Here is a 25,615-nt window from a genome sequence, read left to right as displayed (position 1 = left end):
ACATTACATGTGCAATAATACTTTAAGCAGTTTAAACTGAGCATCATATTAAGCTTTAGGCTAAAACAAACTAGTTTTTGAACCCATAGAAACCATTGTTTCTTTTGGTTTCTTGTGGATTCGTAAGGTGTTTTGGCTTATAGTTTAACCGGGTAGCAGTGGTTGATTCTTATATTGGTTCATATATAGATCTCCCTTCCTAAATGGTAATATACATGGCAACACATACAAGCAACACAGTCACCGTTCACATCAGACGTTATAAAAGAGGAGTATGAAATATGAAATATGAATGTGGCGCTTGTAACACTCAACTTTCCTTTAAGATCTTAGTTTACATTGCACAATCGCGCTGACCTACTGCACATGCATTCCACTGACCGATAACTGCTGGAGTGAAACTGTAGGTGTTAATCTGAGGCCCTTCAGACCCTGCTCATTAAGTGAGAGCTTCAGTTTAAAATTGCAAAGCAAATAAAAAAATGGCCAAAATCTTGTCCATCAGCCAGTTTGCCTGAAAAGACAATTCATGATCAGTGCACATCTGGGTCATGGAGATGACTTTAGATAAAAGAAATCAAAGAGAGAAAATAGTATGTGGAATGAGTGTGTATTGAATAGAGTCGTTCTATTCATTTCCAGTTTCTTCTGAAGGTCAGTGGAGTCCCTGAGCTCACAGCGGAATAGGCTTTGTCCTTCAGCTCAGCTCAGACCAAGCAGCCAAGAGAGATGCTGTGTATAATCCACACACACACACACACACACACACACACACACACACACATACGCACAACTGTCTGTGTAATGCTGTCTCACTTTATTACTGTGGTGGCATTTTGCCATTGAACAGAATTCAGAGGCTTCATTTCATTTATTTACCTTTCAGTAAAAACAGATATTTAGAACAAGTTATTCATTGGCTCCAGCAGATGGCGATGCACAAGGATGATCGGGCTAGAAATACCTGCAGAGAGTGCGATGGGATTCATAGATTGAGAAAAGGTGGTGCAGTGCAGTGAATGTCTTGTTCAATGTGTGGAAAATGGGTCGCAAAGCAGATGTTAATAATTGGTAAAAAGGAGTGAATGCATTTGGGCAGTCAAAAGCCATAATATGAAGGAAGTAGCTGAATTTGCAGGTGTACTGACGTGTACGGTCATACGTGTCGACCAGCAGTGGCAAAAATCCCATTTTCCAAATTCAAATTCTCGCCAGAATTGTGGCCGAAAGACGAAACAGACAGGGACCATCAGTGTGATTCACTGCTTGTGAATAAAAATCGTTTCGCTTCCAGACAATTGCTTCTGGAAGTCACTGCAGGTTCTTCACAACCAGTTTCTGACAGAACACTCCACAAAGAACTGCATACCATGAACATATGGAGACCTTTGCTCACTTCTGCTCACAAAGTTGCCCGGTTATAGTGGACGAAGAGACAAATTGGCCTGTTCATGATTGGAAACGTGTTATCTGGTCAGATGAATCTCGTGTGAATGATGCTAGACGTTGTGTTTATCGTAGACCTCAGGAAGGCTTCAGTGAGGACTGTGTGCAGGTGTGGTTCAAGCTGGAGGAGCTCTGTAATGTTCTGGGGGTGTTTTCATCTATTTAAGGCATCCACGAAATCTGTCCAAACTGTGCAATTCTTTGATGCAAGAGTGGCTGAACACTGCGATCGCCTACATCCAGAAACCTGTCCAGTCCATTCAAAATCGTATAGCAGCTGTTATTCGTGCTTGTGGAGGTATCACATACTGTTTTTTTTGTCTGGAAACTGGTTCATTCTGAGCCATTTGTCTATAAGATGACTGCAAGGCATTTCATGTTGTCCTTTCAGGACTGGGACACACATGTTGATGTTGGTACATGTGGGTCTCCACAGAACTCATAGAGTAATTCACTCTCATGTCTCTCCTGCACTGTTTCAGACTCTGCTTTGTTCACGCGGCGTATCTCCACTGCTTCCTCACTGCGCTGACGGCAGGCTCCGGTTTCACCAGCAGCTTTGGGCTCTGATAAGGCAGCCTTTAGCTCGCGCTTAGTCTGCAGCCGCAGCTCTCTGCAAGCGAGTTAGGAGCAGCAGAGGGGATTTCCTGCTTCACCTGTGAAAGACAGCACACGGCTTTCTTTTATCAAATGTCCCGGATCGCTGAAGTGGCAACTCTACAATAGAAGGGAAAGACCGTCTTTAACTCAGTGCTTGTTAATGAATGAGATGTTTTCAGCATGTAAAGGGCAGCTAGTTTTAAACTAAAGAACGCCAAAATAACCATATAGATTTTTTTTAATAGGGTTAGAACCTTTAGAATAGAGAGAGAACCTTTAAATAGCCATATATGGCCCTTCTCCTAAAGAACCTTTGAAGAGCCACAGAACCATTTTATTTTCTAAACAACCCTTGATAAACCATATAAAACCATTTTTCTAACTAAAGAACCCTTGAAGAACCTTATAGAACCACTTTCTTTACTACAGAACCCTTGAAGGACCATATAGAACCATTTTTCTTTACTACAGAACCCTTGAAGAAACCATATATAACCATGTTCTTAATTAAAGAATCCTTGAAAACCCATATAGAACCATTTTTAGCTTGAAAAATCATAAACCTTTTTTCTAAAGAACCCTTGAAGAACCATATAGAACCATTATTGTAACTAAAGAAGCATATAGAACTATTTTCTTTACTACAGAACCCTTAGGGAACTATATAGAACCATTTCCATGACTAAAGAACCCTTGGAAGAACTCTATAGAACCGTTTTCCTAATTAAAAAAACCCTTGAATAACCATATAGAACTGTTTTCCTATCTATAGAACCATTGAAGAGCCATATAGAACCATTTCCGTAACTACAGAACCCTTGTAGAACTTTATAGAACCATTTTCATTACTAAAGAACCCTTGAAGAGCCATATAGAACTGTTTTCCTATCTAAAGAAAACTTGAAGAGCTATATAGAACCATTTCTGTAACAAGAGAACTCTTGGAAGAACTCTATAGAACCCTTTTCCTAATTAAAGAACCCTTGAAGAACTATATAGAACCATTTTCCTAATTTAAGAACTCTTGACGAACCATATAGAACCATTTCTGTAACTAAAGAACCCTTGAGGAACCGTATAGAACCATTTTCCTAATTAAAGAACATTTAGAGAACCATCGGTTTGACGACTGTCTTCATGTCCCCACACAGCAGATCAGTCTCTGCTCCGGCAGGCTGTGAAGCTGCTCCCAGATCAGTGGTCTCTGCTCCCTGAGGTGGGGGGCTGCTGTAACGTCTCTAATAGACGCCGTTTAATTCTCACAATCTTTACTGGACATTATTAACCTTCCCCACTTCCTTTACAGCCAGAGATAATCAGTTGACCTTACCACTTTATGAGTCTGGAGCTGCAGCAGCAGCAGTGTGAGATACAAACCCCCCCCCAACACACACACACCCCCTCTCTCTCGCCTGTGCTGCGCTCATGAATATGTATGGGGGTCTGATGTGATGCGCTGTAAAGCTTAGTGACCTGGCACACTCTCACAAATCCTTTAACGCACATTAGACTACGAGACGTAGCACCGACACACAGCTGTACACAGACAAGTGTGCGTTCGAGGGGAGTCTGTCTGCAGCGCTGCTTTTGTACAGGACCGTGCGGAAGTCAGAGACCACCCTTCCATTTGTTTCCAGTCAAAACAGACAGTTTGGACTCAGATGTAATGGGCCAAACCCAAAATGGCAAAGCTCGTAATTCCCTGAGCAACAAACAGATGAAGTTACTTAGTGTGGAAAAGCTTCTCTCTTTAATTTCTGTGCATCCAGAGAGTGAGGCCAATTGTGCTCTGATCCGGACTCTAGGTCGTGGATGGCTGTAGCATCACCAGGGATCGGACTTGTGATCTCCTGATGGTAGGACCAGTGCTTCGACAACAATGCAGCCCTGAAAACGGGAGATCTGAGTTATATTATGGCAAAAAAATCTGATTTGTGCCACTTCAAGCTGCTAATGTGAACACAGCCTAAAAACTGACCGAAAAACTGACCTATTGAACTTTACGTTCAAAAGCATTGGTGAACAGTTTTATATATGTATCGCTGCTTTGGGAACAAAACCTCGTATCTCGTAGTAACTTTTTACAGGAGAAGGAAAAAAACAACTTCACTTTTAATGGAAGTCAATGGAACCAGACGTGTTTCTTTTAGTCCATTCATCATGAAATTTACACACAGTGTAAAGGGGAACAGGTATTTTTATATTTTGTCAAAAACTGGGAAACGTCAAAAATGGAGATGCAAGGTTTTGATCCGACAGCAGCGATATGTAGCCTAACAGTTGATCAGTCACTCATTAACATGCCTAGAATGTAATTTGAATGTAAATGTAATTCACTGCATAACTCCCTGTGTAATTAACTCAATCCATAGCAACATGAAAGTGGTAGTTCTCCTTCTCTGTTCGACCTCCTGTTGGGTTCTCTCAGGAGGAAGAGTTTTTAAATGTAGGTTTACAATCTTATGGCTCTTTGTCCTGGATGCTCCGGTCTGGTTCAGGACGTCCTGAGAGCGGCGTCTGTAATGGGACGAGGCCTCCGGCTGCTGAGTGCTCCTCTGTGCTCCGCTTTGATTATTCCGGTGTGTGTCTTTCAGCCGCTGACGTTTCCTTTCTCCTCTGAGACGCTGTGAGCTGTGAAGCGTGTGTGTGCTGGAGGATGACAGCCTGAGCGTGTGTGTTTTCAGTTGACGAATGAGTGTTTTTAGGATGACAGGAAGATGTTGAAGTGGGTTTACACCTTTCATGTCACACTCCAATTTCCTCTCTGTCAGTCTGAACCGTCGCTGCGGTCCACACACACACACACACACACACACACACACACACACACACACACACACACACACACACACACACACTCTCTTTCTCTCTCTCTCTCTCTCTCTCTCTCTCTCTCTCTCTCTTCTTATTTGTGTGAGAGAGTAATGGTTTACAATTAATGGAAGTCTTTGCTACTTTTCGAAGGGGAATTCCACCAAAGTTTTCAGAATTTCTGCCAAGAACATGCTATTCCCATTAATCATGTATATTTGAAGGGGCTGGGAATGAGGTTCATTGATTTCTGTTGACTGGATTTGCTATGAGAGCTAAACGACCATCTGCACATTACATTGCCAGTGGCAATCATTGGGGTCCAAGCACTGAGCACATTATAGAGTCAGTAGAACACAAATGATGGGCAGAGTTTTTGGAATAGCCTCAATTTGTAATAGATGTGAGGTCTCAAAATAAGATGACAATCTTGATATGGTAAACAACAGATTTTTAAATCTGAGCTGTATAAGAATTTTTGGTAACCATTTACTGTAGGGTACTGTTCATATGGCTACCTACGTGCATAACACCTATCTACATAAGCTTGTCATGACAACTGACAAACCTACATAAATGACTATAAATGCTTATAGTGGACATCATCTGTCATAAAGACTGCTTTATCTAACTTTGATCAAAACTGGCAAACTCAATCTTATTAGCAAATTACACCTATATAAGCATGTATAAACATTTAGGGTTAAATGGGTTATTATGCAGGTGTATTGTAGCCTTATGAGCAGTACCCTAGAGAAAACTGTAATTTTGTTGGAAATGAACAAAACAGCATTACTGATTTAGAAGAAAACAATTGGCTATCATATGGTGAAACTGTGCTGCAAGTCGCCCTGTAAAGCCTGAAGTATCTAAATTTCACAGTTTTTTGCAGACCTCATCATGCATCATTACAGATTAAAGATGTTGTTACTGACACTGGAGTACTTTTTTGACCAGATATCTGGTGGGCCTGGCTGCCAAGTGAGTGTGCCTTGGTCCCCTTAGGCCTCCCCCATAGGCTCACCCCGTCAATTTAACTCTACAATGTCATTTATTCACTGCACGTGAATGGTCTTTATGTTGATTCAGCCTGAGGTCCCAATCAAAGCAGGTATGCTGTATGTCAGCCAAATGAACCAGCTGAACCTTCACTCCTATCTGCCCTGTGCTCCGTCCAGCCTGGCTCCACTACAATGCTGTCTTGTTTTCACAGAGCAGCCTTTTTTTATTTAATCCTACTTGATTCCATATCATTGCTGGCAGTGAGGAAAACCGATCTCCCCTCTTTCTTTCTCTCTCTGTCTGTCTGCCTAATGAAACATGGCTGCAGTCATGTAAGATGTCCAATAAAGATGCAGAGGCTAAGCAGCTTCCTCCAGCCAGACTGAAATCAGTGAAACGCCGCAGTGATACGGCCCAGCTTAAGCTGGTGTAATTGGTGGCCCCTTAGGAAAAAAGAGAGAAGGAGGGAGAGAGAGAGAGAACAAGCTTAAGATAGGCCTTCATGTGGAACAGTGCTGACATACACTGAAGATATTGTTCATGTTCTCCGGTCTTCACTTCAGTGGGTACTAGGGCTGCGCAACCTGGACAAATGCCAGTGATATTACTCGCAAAACCTGGAGAAAGCGTAACGTATATGATTAGTCGATGCCAACTAAGGCTTCCAAAGCAAGACAAGGGAAGGCAAGTTTATTTCATTCGCTGCTATCATTCAAAGTGCTTTACAAACAAGAAATTACACGATTAAAACATGACCAGAACAATAGATTCAGAAGATTAAATTAAAAATTAAAAATTAAAATTAAAAATTAAAATTACAGAATACATTCAGTTAGGATAATTAAAGATCTAGGAAATGGCAGTTTGATCAGAGGTGTTGATCTGTAATTAATAAAATTTTATTTCTTTTTTATTAAGTTCTGATTATGTGTTCTTGCCCACAACTTCCAGATCCAGAGATTGATGCTTATCTTGTAAATACTGCCTCGGTGTAGACATCGCAGGAGCTAAGAGCATACAAACCACTAGAGCCATATCATTATTTGGTCTGTGGAAGGGTCACCGATGGTCTGTATTAGTGACCGACTACACCAGGCATCGGCAACCCAAGAGCCATTTTGTCAAGTTTCAACACAAATCTAACCACCTTGGGAGCCACGACATTTGAAGTCCATTTTATTGAAGTAACGTTTCACTATCTTGGCTGTAAATATGCCTCAGTATGTGCTGATGTACTACTATAGGCTTAAAAATGAAGGAAAAACACTTACTTTGCTTTAAGCTGCTTTGAGCTTTAGCTCAGGGCAGGCCACTTTTCTCAGATCTCCAACAGGAACCTTTTCCAAAAGTGAAATAGTTTTACACAGGATTACAGGGATTAATCTTTAAGCTTGCTGCTAGCTTAACGTTCTGGCATTGGCTTCACTCATTGTCTAAAGCATAAGAGATCTTAACGTAAATAGATTGCATAAATGTTGGATCAGTGTCACTTGAAGATGATTAAAACTACAGAACATTTCCTATTCCTAACCGTCTACCTGTGACCGACTCCTAAAAGCGGACTTTGGTAACATTATGGCTGAAACTTTCTCCTGTTTATTCTCACTATCCATTGACTTCTTGGTTGGATCAGCTCTTTAGCCTCTTTCCCCTCATGACACTATAAGATACACACTATAAAAGCATACACTGTTTTGTTTTTGTTGCTTTTGTTACTACAGGCATAAATACCCAACACACCATGGGTCCATATTTACCTGTCAGGATGATTTATTAACTAATGCTCTACAAGCAGCGGCTCTTACAGGACTGCTGTTGTCATTGACTTGACTAGCGGCAGCGAATGTGATTTCAATCAAATACTGTTTATACTGTATATCAATAGAAAGGAAATGCAATAAATCAACAAAATGTTGTAATTATACTAAGGAAAAACAATATATATGGACTAAATACCATATTGTGATTCAATTATATGAAAAAAAAACACATAAAAAATACCGTACTAGAAATAAATGGTGGGACAAAATAATATTTAAAATAACATTTGTACAAAACCTTGTATTAAAGTTGAAATATATGGAAAAAATACCATGTATAGACAGAACACCATATTGTGATGTAATTGGAAAATGGAAAAATCCCGTTTTTCAGGGTTCTCCAGTCCTGGTCCTGAATGGTGGACAGAGTTTAATGATTTTTCAAATGTGTATTTGAAATATAGATTCTGTGCATATACAGTGCCAAGCATGATGAATGAATATTAGTCACTGCTGAGCTGCTACTTTTAAGTTTGTGAAAAAATACAGGAGAATGCTGTAATTTTCATTATAGCTTATTCCTGTAATCTTGTGCAGGTGATTTTTAGTGTTTACAGTGCTTTTATTTTACTCATATTCACGGTTGATGTGATTCAGCAAGTTAGTGTGGAAGCACTGCAACTAGTAGCCAGAAATTTACTGTGATTTTACAGTAATTTTTTTTTTTTTTTTTACAGTGTATTTTGATTTGTCGGAAACACCCACAGGCAGAGACGCCCATCAAGGCAGAACACACGCAAACAATTTATGTCCAAAAAATATCAGTATTACAGAGGGCAGTGTATCACAGTCACAGTGAACAGTGTTGTGACATTGTAACAAGTCATTTGTAAGCGTGTGCAGCCGCCTCCAAGACCACATTGTGAGACCACGCTGAAAATCTGGGATTTTTTCATTTCAACATGGAAATAAACAACGTTTTTGATTTTTATAACCTTTAAAACGAAGAGAACGTCTGATCATTACTCTGAAGAAGTAAACAGTGAAGATTCTGCACTATTTCTAGGTCGCTGTTCAAATTGAGGCAAAATTGTGACTCTGACTGAGACAGTTGTACAAATAGGTCAGGTTTTTTTCCTCCCATTGAAGCTGCTGTTCAGACGACACGCAGGAGGATTTGATCTACTGATCAGAGGCTTTCGCGCAAACTTGTGGAGTCCGTAGTAAATCGAGCGCACGCTGTCACCGTCATTAAAGTGGAAGAAGGACACGTCAAATACCGTGATTTTCTGACATTCGTGTCAAAATGTTAAGAGGTTTATTTGTAAATAAATATTTGGATTAAATATTTTTGTAATATTTAAATATTACTGGCTCTCGGACTGAACGCCACTGTATGCATAATGTACAAACACACACACAGTGCGGTCGTGTGTGAACTGTCAGTGTGTGTATCTGTTGTGGAGATGGCTGGGGGACAATTAAATTGAACCTGAATTAAGCTCCGCCTCTGTTACTGTAACAGTGTGTGTGTGTGTGTGTGTGGTGGCGGCATGACGTGGCGGGTGCCTCTTTGTGTATGTGTGTGTGTGTGTGTGTGTGTTTTGGCGTGGCGTGGCGTGGCGGGTGCCTCTGTGTGTGTGTGGTGGCGTGGCTGTGTGTGTGTGTGTGTGTGTGTGTGTGTGTTATGACTGTAAGGCAACAGCTTGACGCTATCAGCCATTCTCTGCTAATCTAATCACTCAAACTTGATTTAATCACTACAAACACTGTGTTCTTCACACACTCGTTCTCTCCCGTTCTCTCCCTTTCAGGCTTTTGTCCTCGTTTGTTTTCTCCTCTCTGTTAGAACCGCGAGTGAAGACTGTGGAAAAAGGTTTTAAGTTGCATTAAGTTGCTCCTGAAGTAGATGATATGTAAACAAATGATGCATAAACAATAAATCAGCTATAAAGGTCAATAAATTATATGGACTAAATACCATATTTGGAAAGAATAGCATAATATGATTAAATTACGGATAAATTCCATTTATCAGGGTTCTCTTGTCCTGTTCCATATATATATATATATATATATATATATATGTGTGTGTGTGTGTGTGTGTGTGTGTGTGTGTATAATGTGTTAATGTGTGAAATATGATATATTGGTCTGGTAAAATAAAAAGTATATTTTTTCATATATAAATGGGTTTATTGGGTTCCATTACTTTAAGTTTGTTATGTAAAAATACAGGAGAATGCTGTGCAGGTGGCTGTAGAGTCACAGTGTTTTTTATTTTACTCTTAATATTACTGTTAATATTTTTCAGTAAATTATCCTGAACGTGACACAACAAGTAGACAGTAATTTACTGTAATTTTACCGTAAAATGTTTTTGTAATGTATCTTGATTCATCAAAATTTCACACAGAAACACTTATTAAAGCAGCATACACTAAAACAACGGCAGGAATGATATCCGCATTGCAAAGGACAATGTGACAGTAACAACGAACAGTGTTATGATGTTGTTTACTGATGGAAGTGTATTATGACATTGTAACAGATGACATTGTGCAGCCCTACACAGTTGGATCCAAGGTCACAATTTGAGACCACATTGACAATCTGTGATCCTCTTTCATTTAAACATGGAAATCAACAACAGAACATAAGGAGTCCTGAAGTTTTTGCTTGAGCTGCCTCAAATTTCTGAGCTGGATTCCTTTTGAACAGGCATTTGAGGAATGTCATGATAAATTTGTCATACGCCGATATAGTCGTTTATTTATCATTTGTCAGCTCCAGTTTTCATCATTCCTTTTGGTAATTGACATCAGTTGACACCACAGAGAGTCTAGACGTAATTGAAACAGGCTGGCATAACTGTGTCCACATAATTGAAGTAGGCTGAAATAATAAAATGTCCCAGTCTTTTTCTATTACAGGTTTCTCTTTCTCTGATTGCTGTTATACCTCTGAATTGTTAAGTTACTCTCACATCATACGCTATTAAACTATTAGGGTCTGCATTCAGAGCGCTTCAAGCTAAGGCAGTGCTACAGGTATTAGAAACTGTATGATAGCAGTATTACATTGTCATAGAGGTATGTAACAGTAAGACAACATTACAGTTTTACAGATGTGTGTAACACTGCATCACCAATATTTCATTGTAACAGTATGACAGCAGTATACAGTTTTACAGATGTGTGTAACAGTGTGAAGACAGTATTAGTGTCACAAATCTGTGAAGTGTGACATGACAGCAGTAGCAGTATTAGATATTAGATGTAACAGTGTGCAACACTATCAGCTATAGTACAGTGCTTTAGTGTGTGTAACAGTGTAATGGTGGTTTTATTGTGTGCATATCAGTATGATAGCAGTATGATATTATATACTGTATGATGACAGTATTACAGTGTTACAGATATGTGAAAGTGTATGATGACAGTATTACAGTGTTACAGATATGTGAAAGTGTATGATGACAGTATTATGGTGTTACAGTTATGTGTAACAGTGCAATGACAGTATTGCGGTGTTACAGATATGTGAAAGTGTATGATGACAGTATTACAGTGTTAGTTATATGTAACAGTACGATGACAGTATTATGGTGTTACAGTTATGTGTAACAGTGCAATGACAGTATTGCGGTGTTACAGATATGTGAAAGTGTATGATGACAGCATTACAGTGTTAGTTATGTGTAACAGTACGATGACAGTATTACAGTGTTACAGATATGTGAAAGTGTATGATGACAGTATTACAGTGTTAGTTATGTGTAACAGTATGATGACAGTATTGCGGTGTTACAGATATGTGAAAGTGTATGATGACAGTATTACAGTGTTAGTTATATGTAACAGTACGATGACAGTATTGCAGTGTTACAGATATGTGAAAGTGTATAATGAGAGCATTACTGTGTTACACATGCATGTAACAGTATGATGGCAGTATTACAATATTACAGATGCATGTAACAGTATGATGGCAGTATTACAGTGTTACATATATGTATATGTGCATGATGACAATGCAATACAGTACTGTTTGCGCAGCAGTTTGACGCCTCGATTACATTTGCACAAATGGCTGGCCTTTATTGATCTGCTGTCCTGATCTTTTGATCTGCAGACGGTCTGTCGTGACCGAGGCCTTGACCGGACGTCATATCCCATCAGGCCGTGCCTTATCGCCATCCACCCGAGTGGGAGCGGCTTTTGTGGCTTGCCTGATTAATGAGCAGTGTGGGGGGAAATGTGCCTGAAAACAATATGCACGTCATTCCCGACAATTATTGGCCTGCGGGTCGATTTCTGGCTGGATTGTGTGTGTGTTTTTTTTTTTTTTTTTTTTTTTATGAGCGCTGAGAGCTTTTCTGCGCTGTGGTGATGGTGATGGGTGGATCAGTGTAAATGATCCTGAAGATAAAGAGAGATGAGCTTTAAGCTCCGCTAGATACACCAAACACACATAACTGCACATCTCAGTGCTAGGCTATGACTTCATCTGTTCTTCCTCTCTCCTTGTCCCTCTCACCTCTTCGGTTCTCTGTCTCTTCTTCATATCTTTGCTTACCTCTGTAAAATCCCAGGCTTATTAGGTAATATAGCTTATTGGTCAGTAACTACAAGGACTACAATGCAAATGGGCTGTTATAATACTGGCTGTTATTCTTAGGTTATAGAAGTGTGTAATAAAAAAAAAATAAAAACAATGTGTGTAGAGCAATTATAACATATTTAGACTATAGATATTTACAAAGATTATTATGATCTATTTAAACCCAAGGCATTTATTGAGATAGTAAGCTAAATGTATACAAAATCATCACTTATAAGGTCCTTTCTATAAAGGGTCTGTTATAAAGTTATTTGAATATCATCGTATTTCATTTTTTACATAAGAATGCAGTCTCACATTTATATGTCAGGTAGTGATCAGTTGACAGCTCAGCTCCTCTCTTTACCCGAGTGTCCAAAACACATGGTTACAAGTCCGATGACACGACTACAAAGTCAATCATTGAACTGCGGCCTGGTGCCATCTGCACTTATGGACATCCTTGTGTTCAAACATGGTGTTCGTGATGGACAAACTGTGGTTTGCACAGAAGTCCAAAAACTGAACACCACTCGGGTTCAGATCAGAGAGTCCATTCCTCCCAATCACACCCCTCCAGGTCTCACTGTCGTTGCCTACGTGAGGGTTGAAGTCCCCCAGTAGGATAATAGAGTCTCCAGGAGCAGCACATTGAAACACCCTTTCCAAGGACTCTAAGAAGGCTGGGTACTCTGAACTGCTGTTCGGTGCATAAGCACAGACAACTGTTAGGACCCGTTCCCCAAACTGAAGGTGTAGGGAAGCTACCCTCTCGTCCACCGGAGAAAACCCCAACATACAGGCGTCGAGTCGAGGGGCTATGAGAAAGCCCACACCTGCCCGCCGCCTTTCACCATGGGCAACTCCAGAAAAGTCCAGCCCCTCTCAAGGAGATTGGACCCAGAGCCCAAGCTGTGTGTTGAGGTGAGCTCGAGTATATCTAGCTGGTATCTCTCAACCTCATGCAACAACTCAGGCTTCTTCCCCGTCAGTGAGGTAACGTTCCAAGTTCCAAAAGCCAGTTTCAGCAACCGAGGATCAGAACGCCAAGGCCCTTCGCCTTCGGGGAAATAAAATATATTCTAATAAAGCTTATGTTGTTCGCTCAAATAGACATAACAAATATACTAGAAAACTTTTATTAGTTGTCAAATGTGGTAAATTCCAATGAAATACACTGATTAATGCAATATATCTATGTCTATCTATTTATCTGTCTATATATAGCAGCTGTTGGAACAAAACCTCTCTACTCCATTTTTGTCATTTTTTCAGTATTTGACTTCATTTTGAAAATGCATAGTCCTTTACGTTGTGTGTAAATTTCATGATGAATGGACTAAAAGAAACGGCCCAAAACTACTTGGAAAAATGTGTGGTTCCATTAACTTACATGAAAACTTACCATTTTGGAGATATATATATATTGCTGTTGTTGGAACAAAACCTTGTGTGTATATATATATATATCTGTCTCTTTCTCTCTCTCTCTCTCTCTCTCTCTCTGTCTGTCTGTCTGTCTGTCTGTCGCTCCCTCTCCCTCTCTCTCTCTCTCTCTCTCTCTCTCTCTCTCTCTCTCTCTCTCTCTGTTCTGAGGTGTATTGTTAGCGGTGCATGCTGTGGTGTTGGTTTACTCCAGAGAGAAGGCCAGTAATCCATCAGGCTGCTAATCAGATACAGACACACTGCAGCCTGACCACTTCTCTCTCTCTCTCTCTCTCTCTCTCTCTCAATATTTTACTCTCCATCTCTCCTCCTCCCTCCTGCTGTCTGCTGTTTTCTCTTTCCCTTTCCTCTAACCTTTTTCTTTTATCTTTTGTTTTTCACTTCTCCTGCATGTGTTCTTTCTCTTCTCATTTTCCCCATGCTCCTGATCTCTCTCTCTCTCTCTCTTTCTCTTTTTCTAAGGTTGCTTCAATTTTGTTGGAAACTTTAGTTGCTGAATGTTGTCCAGCCAGGTCATCTTGTTGGGGCTTATCTCCCGTGGGTCCCCCCGAAGGTCACACTCATTGTATTTAAACTCTGTATTTCGTGCTGAGTTTTAATCATAAACAAAATGGTTAAGAAGCCTGATGGAAAATTGTCCAATCACCCTTTGTGTCCTCAGTGTATCTTTGTAGATGCATCAAGCTCCCCAGTTGGTTAAGGCTGCAGGAGCTGAACTAACCAGATTCCCCACCAGCATAATTAAGAAGTGACAGTGGAATCAATCAACCTTTGTTTAGTCTTGGAGAACATTGAGGGTGCCCCTCATTTACAATGTTGCCAAGTTAGTACAGAGTAAGCGACTGATGTGTAAGATCAACCAATCATGTTTTGGTTTTTAATAGATGCGACCAATTTTTGTGAGGAGAAATGTTACGCTAGGGCTTCTGGAAGTACTAGATACGTCACTGACTGTGAATACGAGCCATAGCCTAACCAGGTTCCAGGTAGTTGCTAGGAATTGAAAACAGCAGCAGCTCTATGTGAGCACTCTGTAAAACTGACCAACGACAAATATATTTTAAGGCTTCAAGTGCCCAGGTTTGATTTAGAATAGCTGAAAATTGGTTTTAGGCACCCAAGTTAGATTATCGCTAACATACTACTAAAAATCCTGTAACGGCATTTAGCACCATTGTAAAGGTTTGCTTTTATTCTTGTGAAGAGACAGTACAGCACAGACATGTATCTCTAATCCCAGTTCAGTAGTTTCTACGTGGGACCTGTATGTTGTTCTGTTGTTTGTTGTGTAGTGACTGAAAGAAGTTAGTCATTTGGTTGAGGTTATATTCTTCGCTTTCTCAACATTTTTTCTCTGCCTCAACTCCCTTACCATTCTCTCATTCCATCATTCCTCCTCTCCTCCCTCTTTTCTTTCTCCCCAGTTTCTGTAGACTCCTCCAGGCTGATGGCTGTGAAACTGAACTGCTGACCCTTGACCCGTGCCAAGCTAGAATGTCTGTAATACTAAGCAGGGTTTAAATTGGGAAGAGTCATGAAAGCTCATCTTCCTCAGCTCGGTTCTGCAGTGTAGGTTTCACTCAGGTCCTGCATGCAAAGTCTGCAACCTGAGGACTGGCTGAGGAGGTGGAAAGGACAGTCTTGGGAAATGGGGCATTGGTCAGAGCAGGTTTAAAGTGATAGTTTGGCAAACAAATCAAATTTGTCTCCTTGATTTTGCACAGGCTAATGTAGCTATCTTGTATTGGAGGCTGAACAAAAGTATGAAATAAATTCAGGTGTCAAAATGCCTGCTACTGTTTTTATCCATTTTTCACACTATATTGCCAAAGCTATTCGGTCGTCTGCCTTCACACACATATGAAACTGAGTGACATCCCATTCTTATTAATCCCATATGAGGTATAATATGATGTTGGCCCACCCTTTGCAGCTATAACAGCGTCAACTCTTCTGGGAATGCTTTCCACAGTTAGGAGTGTGTTTATAGGACTGTGTTTCCAGAAGCGCATTTGTGAGGTCAGATACTGATGTTGGACGAGAAGTCTCTGCTCTAATTCATCCCAAAGGTGTTCTATAGGGTTGAGGTCAGGACTCTGCGCAGGCCAGTCAAGTTCTTCCACACAAAATTCACTTGCTTTGCGCACTGGTGCACAGTCATGTAGGAACAGGAAAGGGCCGTCCCCAAACTGTTCTCACAAAGTTGGAAGCATGAAATTGTCCAAAATCTCTTGGTCTGCTGAAGCATTAAGAGTTCCTTTCACCTGAACTCGGGGGTTGAGCCCAACTCCTGAAAAACAACCCCACACCATGATCCCCCCTCCACCAAACTTTACACTTTGGCACAGTGCAGTCAGACAATTACCGTTCTCCCGCCAAACCCAGACTCGTCCATCGGATTTTCAGATGGAGAAACCTGATTGGTAACTCCAGAGAACATGTCTCCACTACTCTAGAGTCCAGTGGTAGCGCTTTACACCACTGCATTCAATGCTTTGCATTGAGCTTGGTGACGTAAGGCTTGTATACAGCTGCTCAGCCATGGAAACCAATTCCATGAAGCTCTCTATGCTGTTCTTGAGCTGATCTGAAGGCCACATGAAGTTTGGAGGTCTGTAGTGATTGACTCTACAGCAAGTTGGTGACCTCTGTGCATTATGCGCCTCAGCATCTGCTGACCCCACTCTGTCATTTTACGTGGTCTACCACTTCGTGGCTGAGTTGCTGTCGTTCCCAATCGCTTTCACTTTGTTATAATACTACTGACAGATGACTGTGGAATATTTAGTAGTGAGGAAATTTCACGACTGGACTTATCGCTCAGGTAGCGACCTATCATGGTACCACGCTGGAATTCACTGAACTCCTGAGAGTGACCCATTCTTTCACTGATGTTTGTAGAAGCAGTCTGCAGGCCTAGGGGCTTGGTTTTAGACACCTGTGGTCATGGAAGTGATTGGAACGCCTGAATTCAATGATTTGGATGGGTGAGTAAATACTGTAGTGTAGATGGATAAAATGGAGAAGACACTTCTGAAATGCTGTTCAGTCCAAAACCTGGTGTAATGTCTTGTTTTTAATTTTGGCCGTGTTAAGTGGACAGCAGGCTGCACTTGCAGAGCTGCAGAGCATCCCAGACGCTTCATTGAAGCAGTGTGGTATTTAGAGAATAGACCAGGTGCCATCATGCAGCAAATACACTGAAATAAGCCATGAAAATCCATATACAAACTTCAAAACACACACACACACACACATATTTTCTAAGCCGCTTCTCCTTAAGGGTCGCCTAATATTACAACCCCAATTCCAATGAAGTTGGGATGTTGTGTAAAAAAACACTTGTGTAAGAAAACAGAATATGATGATTTGCAAATCCTTTTCAACCTATATTCAATTGAATACACTACAAAGACAAGATATTTAATCTTCAAATGGATAAACTTTATTGTTTTTGCAAATATTCACTTATTTTGAATTTGATACCTGCAACATATTCCAAAGAAGTTGGGACAGGGGCGTGTTTACCACTGTGTTACATCACCTTTCCTTTTAACAACACTCAGTAAGTGTTTGGGAACAGAGGACAATAATTGTTGAAGCTTTGCAGGTGGAATTCTTTCCCATTCTTGCTTGATGTACAACTTCAGTTGCTCAACAGTCCGGGGTCTCCTTTGTCGTATTTTGCGCTTCATAATGCGCCACACATTTTCAATGGGAGACAGGTCTGGACTGCAGGCAGGCCAGTCTAGTACCCGCACTCTTTTACTACGAAGCCACGCTGTTGTAACATGGGCAGAATGTGGCTTGGCATTGTCTTGCTGAAATAAGCAGGACGTCCCTGAAAAAGACGTTGCTTGGATGGCAGCAGATGTTGCTCCAAAACCTGTATGTACCTTTCAGCATTAATGGTGCCTTCACAGATGTGTAAGTTACCCCTGCCATGGGCACTAACACACCCCCATACCATCAGAGATGCTGGCTTTTGAACTTTGCGCTGATGACAATCCGGACAGTCCTTTTCCTCTTTGGAGGACACAACGTCCATGATTTCCAAAAACTGAAATGTGGACTCGTCAGACCACAGGACACTTTTCCACTTTGCGTCAGTCCATCTCAGATGAGTTCAGGCCCAGAGAAGTCGGCGGCGTTTCTGGGTGTTGTTGATATATGGCTTCGCTTTGCATGGCAAACTTTTTAACTTGCACTTGTAGACGGAGCGACGAACTGTGTTCACTGACAGTGGTTTTCTGAAGTGTTCCTGAGCCCATGTGGGAATATCCGTTACAGAATGATGTCGGTTTTTAATGCAGTGCCGTCTGAGGGATCGAAGGTCACCGGCATTCACTGTTGGTTTTCTGCCTTGCCGCTTACTTGCAGAGATTTCTCTAGATTCTGTGAATCTTTTGATGATATTATGGACTGTAGATGATGAAATCCCTAAATTCCTTGCAATTGCATGTTGAGAAACATTGTTCTTAAACAATGTCCAATCTTGCTTGTGAACGACTGAGCCTTTCAGTGATGCTCCCTTTATATCCAATCATGACACTCACCTGTTTCCAATTAACCTGTTCACCTGTGGAATGTTCCAAACAGGTGTTTTTTGAGCATTCCCCTCAACTTTCCCAGTCTTTTGTTGCACCTGTCCCAACTTCTTTGGAACGTGTTGCAGGCATCAAATTCAAAATGAGTGAATATTTGCAAAAACAATAAAGTTTATCTGTTTGAACATTAAATATCTTGTCTTTGTAGTGTATTCAATTGAATATAGGTTGAAAAGGATTTGCAAATCATCGTATTCTGTTTTTATTTATGTTTTACACAACATCCTAACTTCATTGGAATTGGGGTTGTACAAGTTAGGTGTTGTATTATTCAATACGAGCCTCTCAATTCAGGATGGAGAGTTACTGACTAATACATTCCCTAGACCTCAGATAAATACTTCAAATACTTGCTTCAGTGCAAAGCTAAAGGGGTGAACTTCAAAATGTCCAGTTTTCCTGTTTCTTTAACCCTCTATTGCACGATGTTGCCATATGGCAGCAATTACTTCATTTAAATTTTACTAAAAATGCTTTAATCTAAATCTGTGTTTTCCTTTTTTAATTATGGTAAAAAGGGTCTTTTACTTTAAAAGGACAAATACTTCATGACGTCACGTGACCAGGAATACCAAGTGAAATTTTATTCATTTCCAGTATTTGTAAATATTGGGTTATACATTATACTAAGAAATAAGTTGGATTTGTTTGGTCTTGTTTTTAGAGAAAAATTAGATTTCATGGTCCTGCGCTATGATTGCGCATTGTTGCCATATGGCAACAATTTAGCAAATACACATCTTCTAAACCACTTCTCCTTCTGGGTCACGGGGGGTGTTGGAGCCTATCCCAGTGGTCATCGAGCAGAAGGCAGGATAAACCCTGGACAGGTCGCCAGTCCATTGCAGGCCAGACAGACGGACACATTCACGCCTACGGGCAGTTTAGCGTGTCCGATTGGCCTGACTGCATGTCTTTGGACTTGCACAGAACATGCACACTCCACACAGAAAGGACCCTGGTCACCTGGCTGGGGAATGGAACCCAGGCACTGCTTGCTGTGAGGCGACAGTGCTACCCACCACGCCACTGTGCCGCCCTTTAATACCCACAAATACCCCAATTTAAAATATATATATATATTATTTTTCAATCATTTCCATTATTTAAGCAATTTTCAATAAGGAAAACACACTAAAACATTTTTCATCATGTTTAAGTAATATCTCATGTAATAGAGGGTTAAATGAATGGGCCAGAGTTGTATAAATATTCAGTAATTAAAGTATGAAGGGCCACTTTCCTCACTGCCTGTATCAGTAGATTGTGAAAAGAGCAGGAAAGCTCGCTCCCGGCGGTTACAGCCGACTACTCCCACCTGGAGATTGGCGCTATGATAGGACATGCATCATACTTACAGCTGCCTTCACTTCCCTAAACGTGTTCTATCAATCAAATGAAGCCAAATTTGTCTCTGCTTTACTTTCATAAAACAGAATAGGCAGATATATGGAGGAACAGAACTTGAATGCGTGGAACAAGAGCATCAAAACAGTGCTGATGTTTTTCCTCCTCGACTCATCAGCTCGTTATCAAGCCCTCTGCGAGCCAGAGCAGAGGGCTCTGGCTCTGTCTCCACTGAAGCGGGTGTTGAGCAGGGAGTAGGTGTGGGCGAACGTACATATCGACTGCATTTCCTGGACGCAGAGGGTACTTGCGGCATGTACTTCATTATGTATGAGCAACCTTCTGAGGCTTTGTGTATTCATCGCTAAATATAGAGCTATTGGGCCCATACCTCATTAGAAAGTGGAGAGAGAGAGTGAGCGAGAGAACGAGAGAGAGAGTCAGCTGCCACAAGTCTACCTGATTACTGAAAAGAGAGAGAGAGAGAGGGCGAGAGGGAGTGTGTATCAGGTTCATCTTCATTCATACTCTCATTGAGGGAGATCGGTTTCAGTAAGACGAGAAGGCTTGCAGTCATTAACTCTGTCTTACCTATCATACTGTCGATATGTTCTGAAGAGGGCTCGATTGATATGATGCTTCTGTAACCAATACTAATTTTAAGGGGCTGCGGATTTGGACAAGTGATATTGGGCAATGTCATTTTTGTTTATATTTCTGTTTTATTTCCCAAGTGCCAGTTTCCTGGCCTAGGTTTAGGTCTAAAACTGTAAACAAGCCCCAGTAGTTTTAGTTATCAGGGACTTTCATCACTTTCCATACAGTTTTTTGCCAACGATGCAGTGGTTGGGATGTACAACCCCAATTCCAATGAAGTTGGGACGTTGTGTTAAGCATAAATAAAAACAGAATGTGATGATTTGCAAATCCTTTTCAACCTGTATTCAATTGAACACGATACAAAGACAAGATATTTAATGTTCAAACGGATAAACTTTGTTTTTTGCAAATATTCACTCATTTTGAATTTGATGCCTGCAACACAACAAGAAGTTGGGACAGGGGCAACAAAAGACTGGAAAAGTTGAGGAATGCTCAGAAAACACCTGAACAGGTTAATTGGAAACAGACGAGTGTCATGATTGTGTATAAAGTGAGCATCCCTGAAAGGGAGCATCCACTTTGTGAACAACTGCATGAGCAAATAGTCCAACAGTTTAAGAACAAAGTTTCTCAACGTGCAATTGCAAGGAATTTAGGGATTTCATCATCTACAGTCCATAATATCATCAAAAGATTCAGAGAATCTGGAGAAATCTCTGCAAGTAAGCAGCAAGGCAGAAAACCAACATTGAATGCCTGTGACCTTTGATCCCTCAGGCGTCACTGCATTAAAAACCGACATCATTCTGTAACGGATATTCCCACATGGGCTCAGGAACACTTCAGAAAACCACTGTCAGTGAACACAGTTCGTCGCTCCATCTACAAGTGCAAGTTAAAAAGTTTGCCATGCAAAGCAAAAGCCACATATCAACACCACCCAGAAACACCGCCGGCTTCTCTGGGCCTGAGCTCATCTGAGATGGACTGACGCAAAGTGGAAAAGTGTCCTGTGGTCTGACGAGTCCACATTTCACACTGTTTTTGGAAATCATGGACGTTGTGTCCTCCAAAAAGGAAAAGGACTGTCCGGATTGTCATCAGCGCAAAGTTCAAAAGCCAGCATCTCTGATGGTGTGGGGGTGTGTTAGTGCCCATGTCATGGGTAACTTACACATCTGTGAAGGCACCATTAATGCTGAAAGGTACATACAGGTTTTGGAGCAACATATGCTGCCATCCAAGCTACGTCTTTTTCAGGGACGTCCTGCTTATTTCAGCAAGACAATGCCAAGCCACATTCTGCCCATGTTACAACAGCGTGGCTTCGTAGTAAAAGAGTGCGGGTACTAGACTGGCCTGCCTGCAGTCCAGACCTGTCTCCCATTCAAAAAAAAAAAATGTGTGGCGCATTATGAAGCACAAAATACGACAACGGAGACCCCGGACTGTTGAGCAACTGAAGTTGTACATCAAGCAAGAATGGGAAAGAATTCCGCCTACAAAGCCTCAACAATTAGTGTCCTCAGTTCCCAAACGCTTATTGAGTGTTGTTAAAAGGAAAGGTGATGTAACACAGTGGTAAACACGCCCCTGTCCCAACTTCTTTGGAACATGTTGCAGGTATCAAATTCAAAATGAGTGAATATTTGCAAAAAACAATAAAGTTTATTTTAAATATCTTGTCTTTGTAGTGTATTCCATTGAATATAGGTTGAAAAGGAATTGCAAAAATCATATTCTGTTTTTATTTATGTTTTACACAACGTCCCAACTTCATTGGAATTCAGGTTGTAAAAAGTCATTCAGATTGGTTTGGTGTGAAAGGGTTCACTGTAGTCTTACAGATGTCTTTACAGTGGTGGTGATAGGAACCAGACGTCACAACACAAATATATTTTATTTACTATCTAAAACCAGCAGTGAACCTACACGAGTCTTCTGAGTTTTATGTGATACTGATGATGGTGAAATAGAGATAAATCTGAAAAAGGTAAATTTTTTCATGTAGTAACTTTTAGCTTTTAGAAGTGGACGCCTGGTTCCCATCACCACCAATGTTAACAATTCCAACTATAGACTGTAGCATTTCAAATCAGACCACTCTGAATGACTTTGTTTACATGTCAACCATTTAATTATGGAGAAAGTTTGAGAAATTTTCTGGATTTTGTAAAGTTTCATACTGGGAAAAAGTACAACATAAATACAACATAAAATATGGTAGTTTTTTTTTTCCCCCATATGTTAAATTCATCAAGTAGAACATATTGTTCTTGGAAATGTGCAGTGGATAAGAAAATCAACAAATTCTGCAATTTGCAATTTTTTGTTTTTAGAATTGAGAACCATTAACCACTTGCACACAGAAGAAATCGACCTCTGCATTTAACCCATATACGCAGTGAAGCACATACAAATGCATTTGTGAGCGCACACACTAGGGGGCAGTAAGCACACTTCCCCAGGTGGTGGGCAGCCCTTTGCATAGCACCTGGGAAGCAGCTGGGGGTGCTTTGCTCAAGGGCACTTCAGTCATGTCCTGTCAGCTCATAGGATTGATCCGGTGACCTTCCGGTCGCAAGGCTGGTTCCCTAACCTCTAGCCCAAGCTTTTGCATGCAGCCATAAATTTTGTAGCACTGGCAGTGGAGCCAGTGAAGACGGGATAGATTTTGACGACTGAAGTGATTACTAATTGCACTAGTTAAGGAGATGCCATTTGCTGTGATGTTGGTGGCAAAATCCATAAGTACGCAAGGGATTATAACTATGCAAGGTTTTTGCTCACGTTCATGTATTCAACCGCAGTATATACACAGAATAAATCAGTCAATTTAGGATCAAACTAGGCTCTTTAAATGATGATAAATGCATTGATAACCTATGAACATTTTCTACTGAAAAAACAGGATTTGCTAGTGGGTCATAGAAATCAGTGGCAGGTTCCACTTCTAACTGCTGCACGCCACTCGAGCCACTATGTGCCAGTGGCATATTAAATGCCATTTTCTTACATACTAGAGGCAAATGCAAAAAAGGACTACCTACACTGTGGTACTTCAGAGCAAAATATATTGTTCTATACAAGACAAACATATGGCATTCGTAACTAAACTGAAATGTCAGAAAGCTCTAAATGAATCACGTGGAAGTTCCACTCACTGCCAGCATATGTAACCAGAAGGGTCAGCAGCATATTAAAGAATTCTTTATGAGGCTTGTTTAATGTGAACATTATTAATCATTGCATTAATATCTAACATGGAAAAAGTTTTCACTCACGATTGGCATATTCTGTTCATTATTCTCATTTTCCATTGGACACTGACTGATGCTCGAAAATTTGGTCCCAAGTATTATACACTCTTATTGGGATCTGAAGTGGCCCATTGGTCTAATGTTTCACCCTAACATTAGGAGATTATGAGCCATGGTGATACCACTATCCATGGTATTGTCAGTGATACTGATAAATCGGCAGGGTGTCTTATTGGCCACGTAGTTGGAGAGCATGCATGTTCATGTTGGTCACGGTAAAGGCAGAGTGATTCAAAAAGATTCATCCGATTTGTGCCATATTTTAACAACCGTGAGGCGCCGAGGAACCAATCACAATCCAATTGAAAGAGGGGGTCATAGAGTTTCTGACTGACACCTGAAGACGGCTCCCTTCAGTCTGAGAGGAGATGAGACCCCTGAGCTGAAAGCATTCTGCGTTCTCCACTTCAATGAGAGTGAATCCGCCATAACTGTGCAGCATGATTTTCGTGGGCAGTGAAGCCCCAACAGCTCAGGGCATTCGGCGTTGGTTCCACAACACTGGATGATCTCCGAAATCGCACTGAAAGAGCCGCGAGTGCAGCGACACCTGACACGCTCAATCCAGCGTGGGATGAGTTTGACTCTGGTGTTGATGTTGTCTGTACAGCTGGAGGAGGTTCATACTGAGCACTTAAACAATTACATAATAAACTTTATGCTCATTTAAACCAGTTTACGGTTTACTGCATCGTTCTGTAATGATTTACAAGTGAAAAAATCATTTTAAAGTCAGATGAATCTTTTTGAATCACCCTGTGTAATAGCGTGTGGCAGTGAAGCTGTGTTTCCTATCACTGTGTAAAGGAGCCCAATGCTGCCTTTATTGTTGGATGCACTGTGGTAGTTTCTGAGTCACCATGTGTGCACACATTCAGAATGCAGTTCACATTGCTATGGAAACAGCTGCTATTGATTTGCTTCATCATCATTGATTGATTATTGATTTAATATTGTTGATTAGAGTCACAAGTATGTTCCTATTCAAGCTTGTTCATGACAAAGTACACGTCAGTCAATGTTCTTTATATGTGAAAGTGTAGTAAGCGGAGTAAATAAGAGCAAATTCAACTTCCACTTAGAAACCAGTGCTCTGTTTTTTGTGTGCTTTTCCAGCACTGCTGAGGAATTCTCTGCTTAGGCCGTGACCCAGTCTGCTTGGTTTTGATTCTGTGTGGTGCTGAAATACCTAAAGGTATCACAGGTTCAAATCACTTCAAGTTACAGCAAAGAAATCTGATTAAATATAACAGAGTTAAAGAGATGGTCTAAGATAGTCGGCCTTCTGCTGTCTTCTGTAATTGCGCCATTGAAATGAGGCCCGGATTGTAATGAAAAAGAGCGTGGCACTGAAAACTCACCTTTTGTGTAAAGCTTTTCAGGAGCCTTTAGGGTCAAGTAGGAAGATTCATTCGTTTTCTGAAAAAAAAAAAATCTTCTGAAAACGTACAACAGATTACCAGAGAGTGAAACATGATTCATTGCAAATGTTTCCACTGATCCACAGTCTAATGGTGACGTGCTTTACACCGTTCCAGCCGACGCTTGGCACTGAGGCTTGTGTGCAGCTGCTCTGTAAGTTTGCGTGGTCTGCCGCTTCATGGCTGAGCTGTTGTTTCACCTAAATGCTTCCATTTCTCAATAATAGCGCTTATAGTTGAGCGGCAGATCTAGGAGAGCAGAAATGTTACGAACCAACTTGAGACAAAGGTGCCATCGTATGACAGTGCCACGTGTTGAGCTCTTCACTACGACCTCTTCTACTGCCAGCGTTTGTCTATGGAGATTACATGGCTATCTGCTTGATTTTATACAACTGTTGGAGTGGCTGAAACATTTCAACTCAACAATTAGGAAGGGTGTCCTCATACTTTTGGCCATATAGGATATGTTTTGCAATGCATTTTGTTCCTTGTGTATTTCTGTTGTAGCACTGTATTAAACTCACCTGCTCCTACATTGCACTCTAATTGCTTTGTGCTTGGCTATTTTGTGTGTTGGTCAAATGGCCCATTGCTGTCAAAGTGGCCGGCTCTTGGTCATTTTGAGCAACAAAACATACCAGACTATT

The 25,615-nt window shown here is 40.9% G+C and overlaps 1 protein-coding gene across 4 annotated transcripts in view; it reads left to right on the top strand.

The window, feature by feature from the left end:
- Nucleotides 1-25,615, top strand: part of khdrbs3 (KH domain containing, RNA binding, signal transduction associated 3) — a 225,590-nt gene that overhangs the window by 38,474 nt on the left and 161,501 nt on the right. The gene's annotated exons all lie outside the window — the stretch shown is intronic.

This window comes from Pygocentrus nattereri, chromosome 11 (assembly GCF_015220715.1).
Source record: "Pygocentrus nattereri isolate fPygNat1 chromosome 11, fPygNat1.pri, whole genome shotgun sequence".
NCBI classification, from domain to species: Eukaryota; Metazoa; Chordata; class Actinopteri; order Characiformes; family Serrasalmidae; genus Pygocentrus; species Pygocentrus nattereri.
The sequence above is the reverse complement of the archived record's forward strand: the minus strand, read 5'-3'. Positions and strand labels throughout refer to the sequence as shown.